This window comes from Marmota flaviventris, chromosome 15, assembly GCF_047511675.1.
Source record: "Marmota flaviventris isolate mMarFla1 chromosome 15, mMarFla1.hap1, whole genome shotgun sequence".
NCBI lineage: Eukaryota > Metazoa > Chordata > Mammalia > Rodentia > Sciuridae > Marmota > Marmota flaviventris.
The window spans coordinates 77,852,326-77,867,250 of record NC_092512.1 but is presented as its reverse complement, the minus strand read 5'-3'; the positions used below and the strand labels follow the sequence as shown (position 1 = coordinate 77,867,250).

The 14,925-nt window shown below is 40.3% G+C and overlaps 1 protein-coding gene and 1 long non-coding RNA gene across 6 annotated transcripts in view; one reads left to right on the top strand and one right to left on the bottom strand.

The window, feature by feature from the left end:
• Positions 1–5,819, bottom strand: part of Rb1cc1 (RB1 inducible coiled-coil 1) — a 73,337-nt gene extending 67,518 nt beyond the window's left edge. For 4 of the 5 annotated variants that reach the window (XM_027932780.2, XM_027932781.2, XM_071602369.1 and 1 more), the window contains exon 1: positions 4,881–5,215. The gene's annotated coding sequence lies outside the window, so the exon portion shown is untranslated. Of the gene's footprint in view, positions 1–4,880; positions 5,216–5,675 lie in introns of those variants that run through there. The other variant, XM_071602368.1, reaches the window with a different exon arrangement.
• Positions 5,341–10,926, top strand: LOC139702095 (uncharacterized). Its single transcript, XR_011704694.1, has 2 exons — positions 5,341–5,470; positions 10,631–10,926. It is a non-coding gene; the product is annotated as an uncharacterized lncRNA (long non-coding RNA).
• The last annotated feature ends 3,999 nt before the right edge of the window (positions 10,927–14,925 follow it).

Below are 14,925 nucleotides of genomic sequence, written 5' to 3'. Positions count from 1 at the left end.
GAATAATTTTGCCAGTGTCCTAACTCTGCGAAATGCAATTCTTAGCAATTCGATGTAACTGAAGGTTTACCAGTTACAGAAGCAATGAAAATAATGCTTCTACAAATGGAGTGACCAGGTTGCCCAAGGACTGAAAACTGGGCACTAGCCTCTCCAAAAAAGATGTATTCCCTTTTCTCTGCCAAGAGGAAAAGAGGAGAAAAAAGGCAAGAAGAATAAATCATACATCTTCTTCACATTCTCCAAAAGAAAACTATCTTCATAAAGGTCTAGGGTCTCCCAAATGTATGTCTGCAACTAGCCAAGCTGCCTCATGTAAGGACAGCACCAAATTAGAAGGCAGCATTTGAAAGTTAGTGCCCAAAGACAGCAAACAGGAAAGCAAAAATTGCAGACCAAAAATGTATTTAACAACAAAAATGAAAAAGTTTAGAGTTTATATCCCAGACTTATTCCCTAAGTATATAGGAGACATAGAGATACATATTTATTTGGTTTTATAAAAATGAGATGGTGCTATACATGAATCTATGTACCTTGCTTGAATCATATAAATCTATCTGCATCAGTACAAACACATCATCCATTTGTGTCCTATCATTCATTAAAAAAAAAAAGATAAAGTGCATGACTTGAGTGAAAATAATCTGGTTGCATGTTTTTTAATACATATTTTAAAAGTAAAATATGTATTAAATTAAATTTAAATTCATTTTAAATTACCTATGACAAATATTAAAATTAGCTTGTATTAAACCGAGACTACCTGTAAACAGCAATATCAAAAAAGCATGTGCTACTGGGTGCAGTGGTGCACACCTGTAATCTCAGCAACTCAGGAAGCTGAGGCAGGAGGATTCCAAGTTCAAGACCAGCCTCAGCAACTTAGTGAGACCCTTAGAAACCTAGTGATATCCTGTTTTGAAACAAATAAAAAGGGCTGGAGATGTGGCTCAGGGGTTGAGTGCCCCTGGGTTAAATCCCCAGCATCACCCCCACTCTGCAAAAAAGAAGCATATGCAAATCTGTCATCTTCAGTAAAATAGTTACCAAAGGCCATGGAGATAAGTAGTATGGTACTGAATTAAAATTTCAACAGATGTGCTGGACAGTTACTGACCAACTGTTAGATGTAGATTATGAAGAGAAAGACTACCTGGATAATTGAGTCAGTAACAAAACAAATAGATCAATTATTTCCATATCAGCATAATTATAAACCAATAAAGCATAAAAATTTGAAAAACAAAATCATGGATGAAGGAAAAAATTGTTATTCCACAATCCTTAGGGCACTCACTGAGTAGCTGTGAAAGCAAAAACTAACCAATAAAAGAAAGGATGCCATTAACACTCAAGTACTGCATGTACTTGCAAAAACTAATTTATCAGAACCTTAATTTTACAGAGAGATGCAAAGAAAGGCCATGGTCTCAGGGCCATGGACAATGGAGGTTCAATTTATAGGCAAATCAGGTTTCCTAAGTCCAATATGAAGAATCAGAAAAATGTAATAACCTTTACATTCTTTTATCCGACAGTGAGTACACACTCTTCAACCTAGAACTCCACAATCTGCTAGTCTTCTATCCATCCTACCACCTCAAAGCAATCTACATTTGTCATTTTACACAAATTTCCAATGATTCACTATTTCCTATAAATATACATACACAACTAGTCCCTCTAGTCCACTGGCACATTACTGGAGCTGTGTGTTGCAGGAATTTTCGGGAAGGAATGAATTTGATTCCAACTGCTTTCCAAATCTTGCTGGGTTTCCTGGAACCCACCTCTGGGCCTTTATACATGCAGCCTGTAGAGTATATTACAGTTTCCTTACTGTGACTTAATTATTTGTACAATCCCATTTTTCTACTCTTCCCCCTCACTCATGCCAGTCCATCTTCAGAAACCTCTTCATTTTTCCTTATACATGCCTTGAATCTCCCGAGCCTTCACACTTACAATTCCTTGTGTCAAAAATATTCCTTTTCCCAGATGGACAAGCATCTAACCCCCACCCCCCTTAATTCTCTTGGGTCTTTAGTCAAAAGCCAGTCACCTAGGCCTTCACTGGCCATAGTATCTAAAGTTTCAAATCCATTCCTCAATCCTCCCATCCCTGCCTTTTCTCCTTAGCAATTATTGTACTATCCATTTTATTTTTAATGAAGACAGGGATTTGGGTTTGTTCACTGCTGCATCCCCATCTTCTGGAGCAGTACCTAGTAGGTACACAATAAGTGTAAGTCACAACTCTGAAATAGCTAGGAATTTTTAAATAGAGACAAAGAGACTTATCCATGTTACCTTATGCTTTTTCCTCCCCCAAATCTCCTCCTAAACCCTACAGAAGCTCAAATTCCTTGATGTTCCAATAATGCCCATAGTTGTTTTTATACATGACTCCAATTTTACTTTTCAAAGGAACAACTTCTTAAAAACTCTTCTTCTTGTTTCAGTGCTGCAGTTTCATAGCCCATAAAAAATTCTAACATTCCAGAGTTAATAATTGAGTCTCTTCACTGTGGTAAGTAAATAACAAAAAGGATCATGAGTGTTTGTGAAGATCATGAATACTGGTAGAAAGGAATTGCTAGATTTTCATTTATGCTTCCTCAGCCAGTATTTCTGACAAAACAGTGTAATTGGGGCAAGAGAATATTATTACCTGAATGAAAAAATTTTACTAGCCTTTCTTCTAGAAACTAAAATAATCCCAGCAACTCAGACAGCTGACAGGAGGATCACAAGTTTGAGACCAGCCTCTGTAATTCAGCAAGGCTCTTGGTGTATCCCTACCCCCCCACCTCTCACCATATATATATTAGTATTAAAAGGGTGGGGACACTGTGGATGTAGTAAATAAAGAGCCTCTGGGTTCAACCCCGAATACCAAAAAAATAATCAAGTGATATACATGTACAAGGTAAAGCATACAGTCCTCAAATACATGCTAAATGTAAATAAAATTTTAAAGAGAATTCCTAAATTAGAAGCCAAATAAAAAATCTTTCAAACTTACATAAAATTTAAGTTTAACACTATGGCATTCAAAAGAGGTCTTGGGGCTGGGATGTGGCTCAGTGGTAAAGTGCGTGCCTAGCATGTGAGAGGCCCTGGGTTGGATCCCCTTTGCTCAAAAAAAAAAAAGCAAAACAAAACATAACTCTGCCTTTTTGGCCTTCATGAATTTAATTTGTAAAGTCCATCTGCTATGCATTCTGACCTGCTGTTTGTCAGCAAGGCCCAGAAAAACTTTTAAAGCCAAGAGTACTGTTCACTGTCTTCACTGACATCCTGATCAGGCCCAAAAATACTATTCAATTTGATTAACATTAAAGATTTAAAACAAGACTAAATGATTTTAAAACACAGCCTGAAGCCAGGTGCAGTGCCTCAAGCCTAAGACCATCTTCAGCAACTTAATGAGACCTTGTTTCAAAATAAAAAGAAAAAGGGCTTGGGATGTAGCTCAGTGGTAAAGCACACGTGGATTTAATCCCCAGTACCTAAATAAATAAACAAAGACACAGCCTGAAAAAAAATAAAATAAAATAAAACATGCCCTAAGCCCATATCAAATATCCATCAGAGATTTATCAACAAACATACCTAAAGCATCCATTAAATAAAACTATCTAGTGTTTTGTAGACAATCATAAACGTTAAAAAAAGACAGGCATATTACTGAGAAAATATGTTTATTCAAGCCACGTTGTTAACAACACTAAATACAAAAAAGTATTTCACACTCGTAGTTATGGTCCTCTTACAGATCCAATAACCCAAATAATAAAATCAGCCAACTTCCTTCAGAATTCCCTTTCACTTCTCATCTGACCACAAGTGCAAGGACTATCTTTTTATCACTTACAATAAGTGATAACATTCTTGATTGAACACTCAAGCCTTTTTAAAAGTCTTTTTAAAACTGCTAACTTTCCAAGCCTTCACATAAATGACACAAACCCATCAATACAAAAACTTCTAAACTACACTTAAAAAAAAGGTTAGTAAAACGGGTGCTTTTTAATGTTCATAGCAGACGAGAACATTACCATGTCCCGTAGTGACTTTTTCAATGGTAAGCACATTAGTGTTCCTTGGCATCCAGGCCTACCTATACCACTTCATGATATGACCACACTTAGGAGTCACATCGGAGAAGCCTAGATTACGAAACCATAAACAGAAAACACAGCACATCCACGGGCCGGCGGAAGAAACTATTGCCACTCCACTCAGAAGCTGCCTCTTCTCTTGTTAGTAAATGTATTTTTGTTTCTACCAAAGTTGTGAAATCCGCACACACACCCCATCCCAAATCTATCAGTGAGGCGGGCGGAGGCTGAGTCATTCCTAGGAGTAACTTTACACCGATCCTCGCACTCCGGGGGGTCGGACAAAAACCTCATCTCTAGGTTCCTCCCATTCTGCGCCTCGACCCAATCCCACTCTCCGGTTTCTTTAGCCCAACACACCTCTAGAGCTGAGCACTGGCTATGGTGACCAGGGTGAGGCTGCATCCCGGTGGGTTCGGGCTTCTCTTGCCCTCGGCCACTCCCGTAATTTCACCAGGTGTTGAACAGCAGCGCTCTCAAGAAGTGGCCCTGGGGACCTTTGGTGAGGAAGCCACAGGCAGCCTCATACACCCCGCGGCCCCGTGGAGCATCGACTCGAACCGCTTTTGTCTCCGAGAGCTGACGCGGGGAAGGCGGCCTCTGTGCAACACCTGCGGGGGCCGGAATCCCGGCACCATGGCGAACACACCTGCGCGGCCGGGACCCAGCGCCCCCGACCCACACTGCCAAGGACCGCCGAGCGGCAGTGGTGTCCAGATGGGGGAAGGGGATGCGGGCGGCGGCGACACTTACCCGGCAGCGCCTTCTCCTCCGCCGGCGACAGCAGAGCCGGCGGCCCCCGGCACCATCTTCCGCCACCGCCTCGTCCTCAGCGGCGGCTACCAACCGCCCATTCGGCACTGCCAACCGACACAACCGCCGGTGTCCCGGGCGCCCGCCCGCCCGCCGCGGCCCCGAACTACTGGTAGAAGGGAGGGGTCAGGGCGTAAAAGGACGCAGTCAGGCCCCTCGGCTCTGGTTAGAGGACCGGGAATCAGCGGGACCGCGGCCAGTCAGAGCCGAGGGGCCCGGGCAACCCGAGGACCCCGAAACAGTGCCGAGGGCTTGGCAGGGCCGCGGACACGGCCGCGGCTGGGTTTGTTATTGTCGACTCCGACTCTTCCTCCGCGGAGCACGCCGGGAAACAGCCAGCTGCGGGGGAGGGGCGCACCGGGAGGCGTAGGTTATCGTTTGCGCAGGACCGGAAGTCCGTAGGCTGCCGGGAAAGGGGCGGCTCCGCCTCCGGTGGCGTTGGGCTTGCCTGGCAACTTAGCTGTCCTGCCCTGACCTGGGAAGATTTTGCTGGTGTGTGCTAGTCGCCGTCCTGGCGCGACTTCCCCAAGGTGAGTTTGACCTTCCTTTGGTACAGCGAGTAGGCCCGAGCTAGGGCAGACCCCCCCCGCTGAATTTTGGATCAGTCCCAGCTAAAAAAAGTTATTTCCCTCACCTATGGCGGGCGGGGAGCGAGACCACCCAGAGTTTGGGGGCCCCCATAGTCTTGTTTTCAGGATAGCCCAAGGGTGGGATAAAGGCGACAGCATGAGTTACCTGGAGGTCTGTGCCCTTGTGGAGTAATTCTGCCACCAGGGCCCCCAACCGCTGGAACTGTGCCTTAGTGTCTTCTCAAGGGTCCGGTGGCATCCTTTTGTTCAGACCTGATAAGGCAAAGAAAACATCCCAGAGGGAATTAATGCTAGGTCGATTGGAATGGAATTGTAAGCGCTACCACTACCGGTTTTCAGCTTTGTAAGTACTGAGTACTTCAGTAGGTTAATGGTTAACGAGAACACTCAAGGACGGGAGAGAGTTTCAGGGGAATCCTGGCTCTGTGAACATAATCAGTCCCAAGCAGTGACTGGAAGCCACCCACAGAGCTCGCGTTTTAAAATCTGAAGAGTGAATGTTAAGCGTAGAATAATTATATAATACTTTTAAAATTCCTGTAATATCCAGGAATATCTGGTTAATGTAAAAAAGTTCAGAGGTCAGACTTTTATGTTACCAGAACTTAAGAGTTGTCTAGCAGTAAAAGGACACCAAACTAAGCAGGGATTGCTGTCTTTTACATTTATGGTGGATAGTGAGAACCACTGACTGGTAAGCATTAGTGATTCCCAGTTCCCACCACACTGACCAGGTGTCTGAAAGTTAATAAAGCTAGGCTGTGTTTACCACTGTGTTTTTAAATTTGCAGTACTACATATAAAATGTCTGCAGAGAAATCTCTATGATCTTTGGCGTGTCATGTTGCTTGTTCAGTTTTTTAAAGCTGGAATTGTATCTCACCACTCCAGCAAAATAGAGCAGCAGTGAAAATTAAGCATTAAATTGCTATTATTCCTTAGGGAAAGGTGTAAACTGGCAAGTCTGAAGAAATCAGTCACAGCATAGTAATTAGCACATAGAAAATACTTCGTAAGGATGATTTGGGCCATATATCAACCATGGGAAACAACAATGTAAAACCTCTAAAGAACATATTGGTACTTGTTCTTCCTCTTAGTTTATCAGTGACATTCCTCATTACAAATACAATCCAACTTAAGATGTGAAAATTTTACTTACACCCATGACAATCTATTAAATAATAAAATGTTTACTTGGTCTGAGTTCTATGAAAAAAAGTTAATCTCAATTTTCTCTTAGTCATAGGATTGGCAAAAAAAAAAAAAAAAAAAAAAACCAGAAATGACTGATTCACACCTTATTTTACACCTCCATTGTAAATGTTTAGGTTGTATATCTTAAGGAAATGTTGTTTTATTTGTTTTGGTACTAGGGAGTGAATCCAGGGGCACTCAACCACTGAACCACATCCCAAGCCCTTTTTTGTATTTTATTTAGAGACAGGGTCTCTCTGAGTTACTTAGTGCCTCATTAAGTTGCTGAGGCTGGCTTTGAACTCACAATCCTTCTGCCTCAGCCTCCCTAGCTGCTGGGATTACAGACGTGTGCCTCCACACCAGGCTAGAAATATGTTATTAATAGTGAGTACATGTGTCCATAGTATAAATCCATGTTTATTTTCCTTCATACCAAGCATGCTGAATGCCCTCTGTCCTCTCCCTTAATAAACAAGGAAGGGAGCATCACATAACTAAATGAAGAGTGTTAAAACTGTTTTGAATTTTCTAAGTCATTTGCCATTATATCAGTTTCATATCTCTCCCTTCCCTTCGAAGCTGTATCTCCTTTTGTTCTATATCCCTTTTGGGTGCTCCTATGTCCTTGTCCATTTATTTGGTTCTCTTCCAAGTTCTTAGGTAATTGTAACACACTGTGAATAATGCAAAGATAAGGTGCTGGGTGAGATGAGAAAAAAGACACTTGGCATCTTTGCATAAGTATTCTTCCCAAAGTACTTCAAATCAATTCAAATCTTTAAAATCCTATTTTTTCTTCAGGCCTCAACTTCAGTGTTGAATTTTCTTTCCCTGACATGCCTGCAATCTCAAGAAACTCACATTTAATCTTTTGAGTGCCTGAACTGCTGACTATAAGCTATTTTTAAAAGATGAACTGTTTCTGCAATACCTGGTTCTACAGTGGTGTACATTCTATTAATAAGCATTTGTTGGCAGTGCCCCATGTCTTATTCAGGTCCTCAATTTGTACCTGTACTGACCCCCTGCTAGTCTCCATTATTTACTCCATCCAAGACTACTGTAACCCTGCCTCTTTCCTTCCTAACAGTCTTCACTTCCTTTTGGGTACTAGATACAATTTAAACCTCTTAGTGGCACAGAAAATGTCCATGATTAGGCCCTAGTCCATTTCTACAATTTTATCTCCTGGTATCTTTCTCCTTTATACATGCCTTATGTAAATTTGCCTGCCTGGAAATGTTCTTGCCCACTTACTTTCTAAGTCATCCTTTAAAACAGCTTGGGCATTGGCAGCTTCCAACTTCTAAACAGACTGGTAATCATTAATCCCACTGTTCCATATCACACAACTGTAAATTTTTTATCTCCCTTAAATTCATGAAAATTTAAGATTAGGAATTCCCCCACACCCAATATTGGTGATAGAACTCAGGCCCTCACATGTGCCAGGTAAGCACAATACCACTGAACTACATCACCAGCCCTTTTTGTTTTGATTTTGAGACAAGGTAAGTTCTTGCTAACTTGCCTACGCAGCCATGAAGTTGTGGTACTCCTGCTTCAGCCTCCCCAGGTAACTAGGATTACAGGCATGTGCCACCACACTGATGAAATGATTCATTATTAACTTAAATTCCTGGAACATTTTGGGGAGCTTGCTACAGTTGACAGAAGTATTTGTTGAGCCCAGCGTGATGCCACACGCTTATAATCCCAGTGGCTTGAGAGGCTGAGACAGGAGGATCACAGGTTCAAAGCCAGCTTCAGCAACATTGGGAGGCTCTAAACAACATGATGACACTCTTTCATAAAATAAAAAAAGAAAAAGGGCTGGGGATGTGTCAAGCACCCATGGCCTCAATCCCTGGTTACTGTCCCCCACAAAATTCTAGAATGTAATAAGTACTGCAAATATTTATATTGAAGGCCACTAAATAAGTTACTGTGGGAAATTCTTGCCTTCAAATACCGTAAAGGCTAGTACAGGGACCATTCAACAAAATTTAGAGGCAAGTTTATGTGGCATTAATCCTTTACCAAAATACATTTAGGATATTAGGAAGATCGTAATACACCTCTTAAATTTTGCCAACTGTTCGATTTTTTTTTAATTTCACTTAGCATGTGCGTTAGATATTTCTCTAACAACTTGGTGTCATTACACTCATTTTCTTTCAGGTTATATTCAAAGCAGCAATCACAAGTCATGTAATTTTGCTTTATTCAAAGTATGAATCATAATTATGCATTTTTAAAGGATTAACAAGATGTACTGTTTCAGACTTTGTTTTTAAAATCAGAACTAATTTGGTGTACATGATCATGTGCTATTTAGAGGCTGTGAGCTCTATGATTATTAAGTTAATATTTACAGTACCTTAAAGCTGCCCTACGCAGTTGGTCTGTTGGTACTCACACATATTAAGGATAATGATGATAGTTAATTTATGCATGACTGTTTTAAAAGCTAGTGAGCATCACTGTTTCAAATGCTACAAAACGTTTCAAAAAATTTAATGCAATAGGTTGAGACAAAACATTTACAAACATTTTACACGTTGAAAGAGATATCTCCTTAGCATCATTTTATTAGGTTCCTATTTTTCATTATTTAAGAGTTTAGCAAAGTGTCCCACAGTAAGCTGGACATGGTGTTGAAAACCTGTAATCCCAGCAACTCACTAGGCTGAGGCAGGAGAATGACAAGCTCCAAGGCCAGCCTGAGAATTATTAGTTGGCAAGACCCTCAGTAACTTAGTCACTGCACCACTGCACCCAGCTCTGACCTTAGTTCTTTATGACTTCTTTAAGGAAATACTTACTGATCATTCTTTGAATGTATTTTGCTTTTATTTTCCTTTTAACGTTTGTACAAGAGCAATATGATAAAAATGTATGAATGAGGGGCTGGAGTTGTGGCTCAGTGGTAGAGCACTTGCCCAGCATGTGTGAAGTCCTGGGTTTGATTCTCAGCACCCATATAAATAAATGAATAAAATAAAGATCCATCAACATCTAAAAAAATATTTTTAAAAAATGGATGAATGAAGCCTACCAATTTAGCAAGACCCTCAGTTACAGCTTGTCTCAAAAGTAAAAAAGGATTGGAGAGATGTAGCTCAGTGGGAGAAAGTCCCTGGGTTCAATCCCCAGATCCATCCCCCAAAACAATTTTTTTCCCAAAGTAGAGCTGACACTACTTTTGGAGTGTCTTAAGGAGAAATACAGATACAGATGTCGAACTGACATCCAGGTGCTTCCTGGACTACAAACTTCTTTGAAGTCTACATTACAAAATACTTTTAGTATTTAATCAAGTACACACAGACAGGCCTCTATAGTAATGAAACATTTCAGAAGAAAAATACTTGCTGCTTGCGGCTGATTTTTTTCCACTCTCCCCACCCCACCCCTGCCCCCTTACTAGTCTTGACCCACTGTTAATTTTACTGCCAACTAATAATTCAAAAGATATTTGATTTAACGACACAGGCCCCAGATCTTGAGATTCTTTGCTATTGTTTTTTCAAAATAATAACTTGTTATTTTGATTGCATCTCAATAGTGGAGGGCATAGTTATTAAAAACAAAAACAAACAAAAAACAACACTACCTTACTGAAGCTTATAAAACACTTTTCATGGTGTCTTACATGCCTGATGTGGGCTTTAGATTGATAAACCTGTTTTGCTATCCTAACAACCCTACTCAGTTTCTGTAAGCCTCTTCCAGTTTTACAGGTGAAGAAGTGAGGTATGGAGAGGTTATTACCGATTCATTGTATTTCCTTTAAGTTAATATTTTGTTGTTGTTTTTGGTACCAGGGATTGATTGAACCCATGGATGCTGAACCACTGAGCTACTCCTAACCCGTTTTATTTTATCTTTTTGAGACAGGGTCTCACTAAGTTGCTTAGGGCCTTGCAGAGTTGCTGAGCTGGCCTCAAACTTGGGATCCTCCTGCCTTGGCCTCGAAAGTCACTGAGATTATAAGCATGCACCACTGCACCCAGCTCTGACCGTGGTTCTTTATGACTTCTTTAAGGAAATACTTGCTGATCATTCTTTGAATGTATATTGCTTTTACTTTCCTTTTAATGTTTGTACAAGAGCAATATGATAAAAATGTATGAATGAAGCCTATCAAAGCTTTTTAAATACATACAAAATAAAAAGTTATGTGATTTTTTTTCCTTTGTGTGTACATTGTCGCATTTTTACCACTACATCTTTGAAAATGTATCATCATTTGTAACTTAAAATGGCTTCTGTTATTTATCATACACAATTAAAGATTCTTACCCAATTTGCTTGTCTGTTTATTTTAGTAGCATCAGTTTTTACTTTGCTTCCTCAGATGATCCCTTTGTTTTAGTCAATCCTACCTAATGTCCATGCGTGTGATATTCTTTTCCCAGTAGTCATTTTTCCTCCCAGTACTGGAGATTGGATCCACAGCCCTCTGCATGCTAGGCCAGTGCTCTACCACTGAGCTACATTCCTAGCCCTTTTTGATTTTTGAGACAGGGACTTGCTAAATTGCCCAGGCTACCCTCCAACTTGTGATTGTTCTATCTCAGCTTTCCAAGTAGCTAAGATTAAAGATGTGCACTGTGCCTGTGATTCATTGTTAATATGGTTTGTTTAAAGTGGCACTAACAGTGCTTGGTGGCTCACACTTGTAATCCCAGTGACCCAAAGATACAAGAGCAGGAAGATTGCAAGTTCAAGGCTAACCTCTGCAACTTAGGAAAATCTTGTGTAAAATTTTTTAAGGGCTGGAGAGGTAGCTCAGTATTAAAACATCCCTGAGTTCAATCCCCACTATTGCAAAAACCACAGATTTGAATGTCTGGAAACCTGGATTCTAATCCGACGTCAGCATTCTATGTTATGTTTCCTTAGTAGTCCATTCTTTCATCCTCTTTCCCATCAAATTGCACTATTCTCAAATCTCTACACTTCCCAATTCTCTCCTTGGTAAGTAATCTCATTTCCAACATCACTGAGAAAATAGAATTTATGAGAAGAACTCGCTTACTTTTCTGCTGTGCAATCTATAACTCAACCTAAATCTATTCTCCCACCAGTCCCTATTCTGTTCCTGTACTTAAGGTATTCGTGAGCTTTTGACACATTTTGCCATCTCATTTTGCCATTTTCTGGAACAATTTGTTAAGTGTAAGATTTAGTTCACATGTATGAAATGTGTTACAAAATGTAAATATCTTTAAAAGTGAAAGCTGCACATGCCCCATATCTGATTTTGGGGAGGTTGGGATTGCAGGATTCCCAACAGACCAGATTTGGCCACCTGCTACCTCAAGAAGCCAGAGGGATGAGTGGTGGTAAAGTAGGAAAGGAATTATTTCAGTGTGGCTGTTCCAGAGAGTATTGTATATTCTCTCATATGTGACAGCTAAAAAAAGAAAAAAAAAAGTAGACTGGAGGCCACGCACAGTAGCAAAGGCCTGTAATTCCAGCAATTTTGGAAACTAAGGCAGGAGGATTGCAAGTTCAAGACCATCCTTAGCAATTAGCAGAGCCCTGTCTGAAAACAAAAAGTAAAAAGTAGGAATGTGGCTTAGTGTCCTAAATCCTGTCTTTGAAGGTACTGACAAAAGCTCCAGGTTTATATAGAGGAAAGACACAGTAGTGTGGGAGAGGGGTAAGCAGTATGCATAGTCAGCAATCTTGGTCAGACTGACCTCTGGTTGATCATTACCTCAGGTCAGCTCTGGGGATATGCTGCCTGTGAAATTGTAACTGCTTGAGGGGATAGTTGGGGTCCCATCATGAGATGATCTGCCTGCAAGGCTCAGTGTTCCTGGAACTTGAGATAAACTGGAAAAATAACCCAGAACAAGGCAGAGGGGCAAAACAGAATCAGTCCTGGGTTCTCTTTTAAATCTCCCATTTTAAAGAGTCCATGTTACAATAGGACCACCCAAAGCACGGGAAACAAGCAAAAATGATAAGTGGGATTACATTCAACAAAAAGCTGCACACCATAAAAAAGCAATCACAGTGAAAAGACAATGTATAGAATGGGAGAAAATACTTGCCAACTACTTTGGGTTAATACCCAGAATATATGAAGACCTCAAAAAATCCAAGTAATCCCATTTAAAAAATGAGCAAATGATCTGAATAGGCACCTTTTAATTTTTTAGAGATAGGGTCTCACTGAGTTGCTTAGGGTCTTGCTGTTGCTGAGGCTGGCTTGGGATTACAGGTGTGTGCCACCACTCCTGGCTGAATAGGCACTTCTTAAGAAATCCAAATGGCCAACATATACTTGAAAATGGGAAATATTATTGCTACCAGGGAAATGTAAATCAACTTTAGTGAGATACAACCTCACGCCATTTAAAATGGCTATTATAAAAAATAAATGTTAGTGAGGATGTAGAGAAAAAGAACTCTTAAACACTCTAGGTGAGGGGCTGGGGATGTGGCTCAGGTGGTAGTAGCGAACTCACCTGGCATGCATGCGGCCCGGGTTCGATCCTCAGCACCACATACAAACAAAGATTTTGTGTCCGCCAAAAACTAAGAAAAAATAAATATTTTAAAAAAAACACTCTAGGTGAGATGTAAAAATCATTATGGAAAACAGTATGGAAGTTTTTCAAAAAGCTAACAATTGATCTGCCACATGATCTAGCTTTCCCACTTTGGGGAATATACCAAAGGAAATGGCATGGGTAAAACAGATACCTGCACACCCATGCTTATTTTATTATTCACAATAGTCCCTTATAGGCAGGTATATGGTAAAATAAAATGTGGTATGTATAAATAGTAGAGTAGTTATAAAGAATGATATGCTGTCATTTGCAACAAAATGGATAGAACTGGAGGACATGCCAAGTGAAGTAAACCAGACAGTCTCATATGGGGCAGCTAAAAAAAAGTGAACTTGAGACTAGTGCAGTAGCAAAGACCTGAAATCCCAGCAACTCAGGTGGCTAAGGCAGCTCAGCCAAAAGTTTAAGACCAGCCTCAGCAATTTAGCAAGCCCTCAGCAACTTAGCAGGACTGTGACTCAAAACAAATAAATAAAAAGAATTAGGGATGTAGTTCAGTGATAAAGAACCCCTGGATTTAATCATTAGTACACCACTTCCAAAAGTGCACCCAAATAGAATTGTGATTAATAGTGATTGGGGAAGTTGTGGGGAGGTAGAGAGGGTCGATAAAGGGATGTTGGATTTGATCAGTACACAGTTGTGTGTATGTGTGGAAACATCATACTGAACCCCATTTATATGTACAATTAACATGTCAATCAGAAATAATTCTTTAAGAAATTACTTACTAAAAGAAAAGTCTGCACCCAGTGTCCAATATGCTAGAACACCACTGATTCAGGAAAAGAAGATAAAATACACTAAGATGGAAAAGAAGAGAAATATAGGAGGTGGCATGATAGAAGCTCAGGAATTTGAAATGAGATAGGGAAATTACAGAGTGGGGCCAGAAGGGAAAACTGCCAACCTCTGGAACGAGATTAATTAGTTATATTTGTCACATTCTGCTTTTATTTCCTTGATGTGTGTTTTGCATTAGGCTAAGATTTGGAAATTTATTACTTGTTCTTACCACACATTTGAAAGTTGCCAAGTAATGACTATTCTTTATTTATTTGTCTATTGGTACTATGGATTGAACCGCAGGATACTTTACCATTAGAGCTACATCCTCAGTCCTTTTTATTCTTTATTATTAGATAGGGTCTCACTATGTTGTTGAGGTTGCCCTTAAACTTGTGATCCTCCTACCTGAGCCTCCCTAGTCACTGTGATCAGGGGCATGGTCCACCAGACAGGAATTTTAAATTCTTCAAATGCTCCATAGCTTCAGCTGTGCCTTGTTCTTATCCCCACGGACACAGAGGAACCTATTCTTCAGTGCCTTTTATACCTTATTTATCTATCACAACAAATTGCCATTTTCCATGAGAAAGCTGAAGCTCAGGCTTGTTTTGTTTCATTTTGTTTTTTGTTTGTTTGTTTGAGATATGGTTTTACTGGGTTTCCCAGGCTGGTTTTGAACTTGTGGGTTTGAGTTCTCCTCTTGTTTCAGTCTCTCCAATAGCTGGTTCTTTTCTTTGTTAAACTCTCAAATTTTAAAATTCTCAGTGGTACAATGAAAAAAGATAAGAACCTCTCCCATCAAAGTAAAATTCT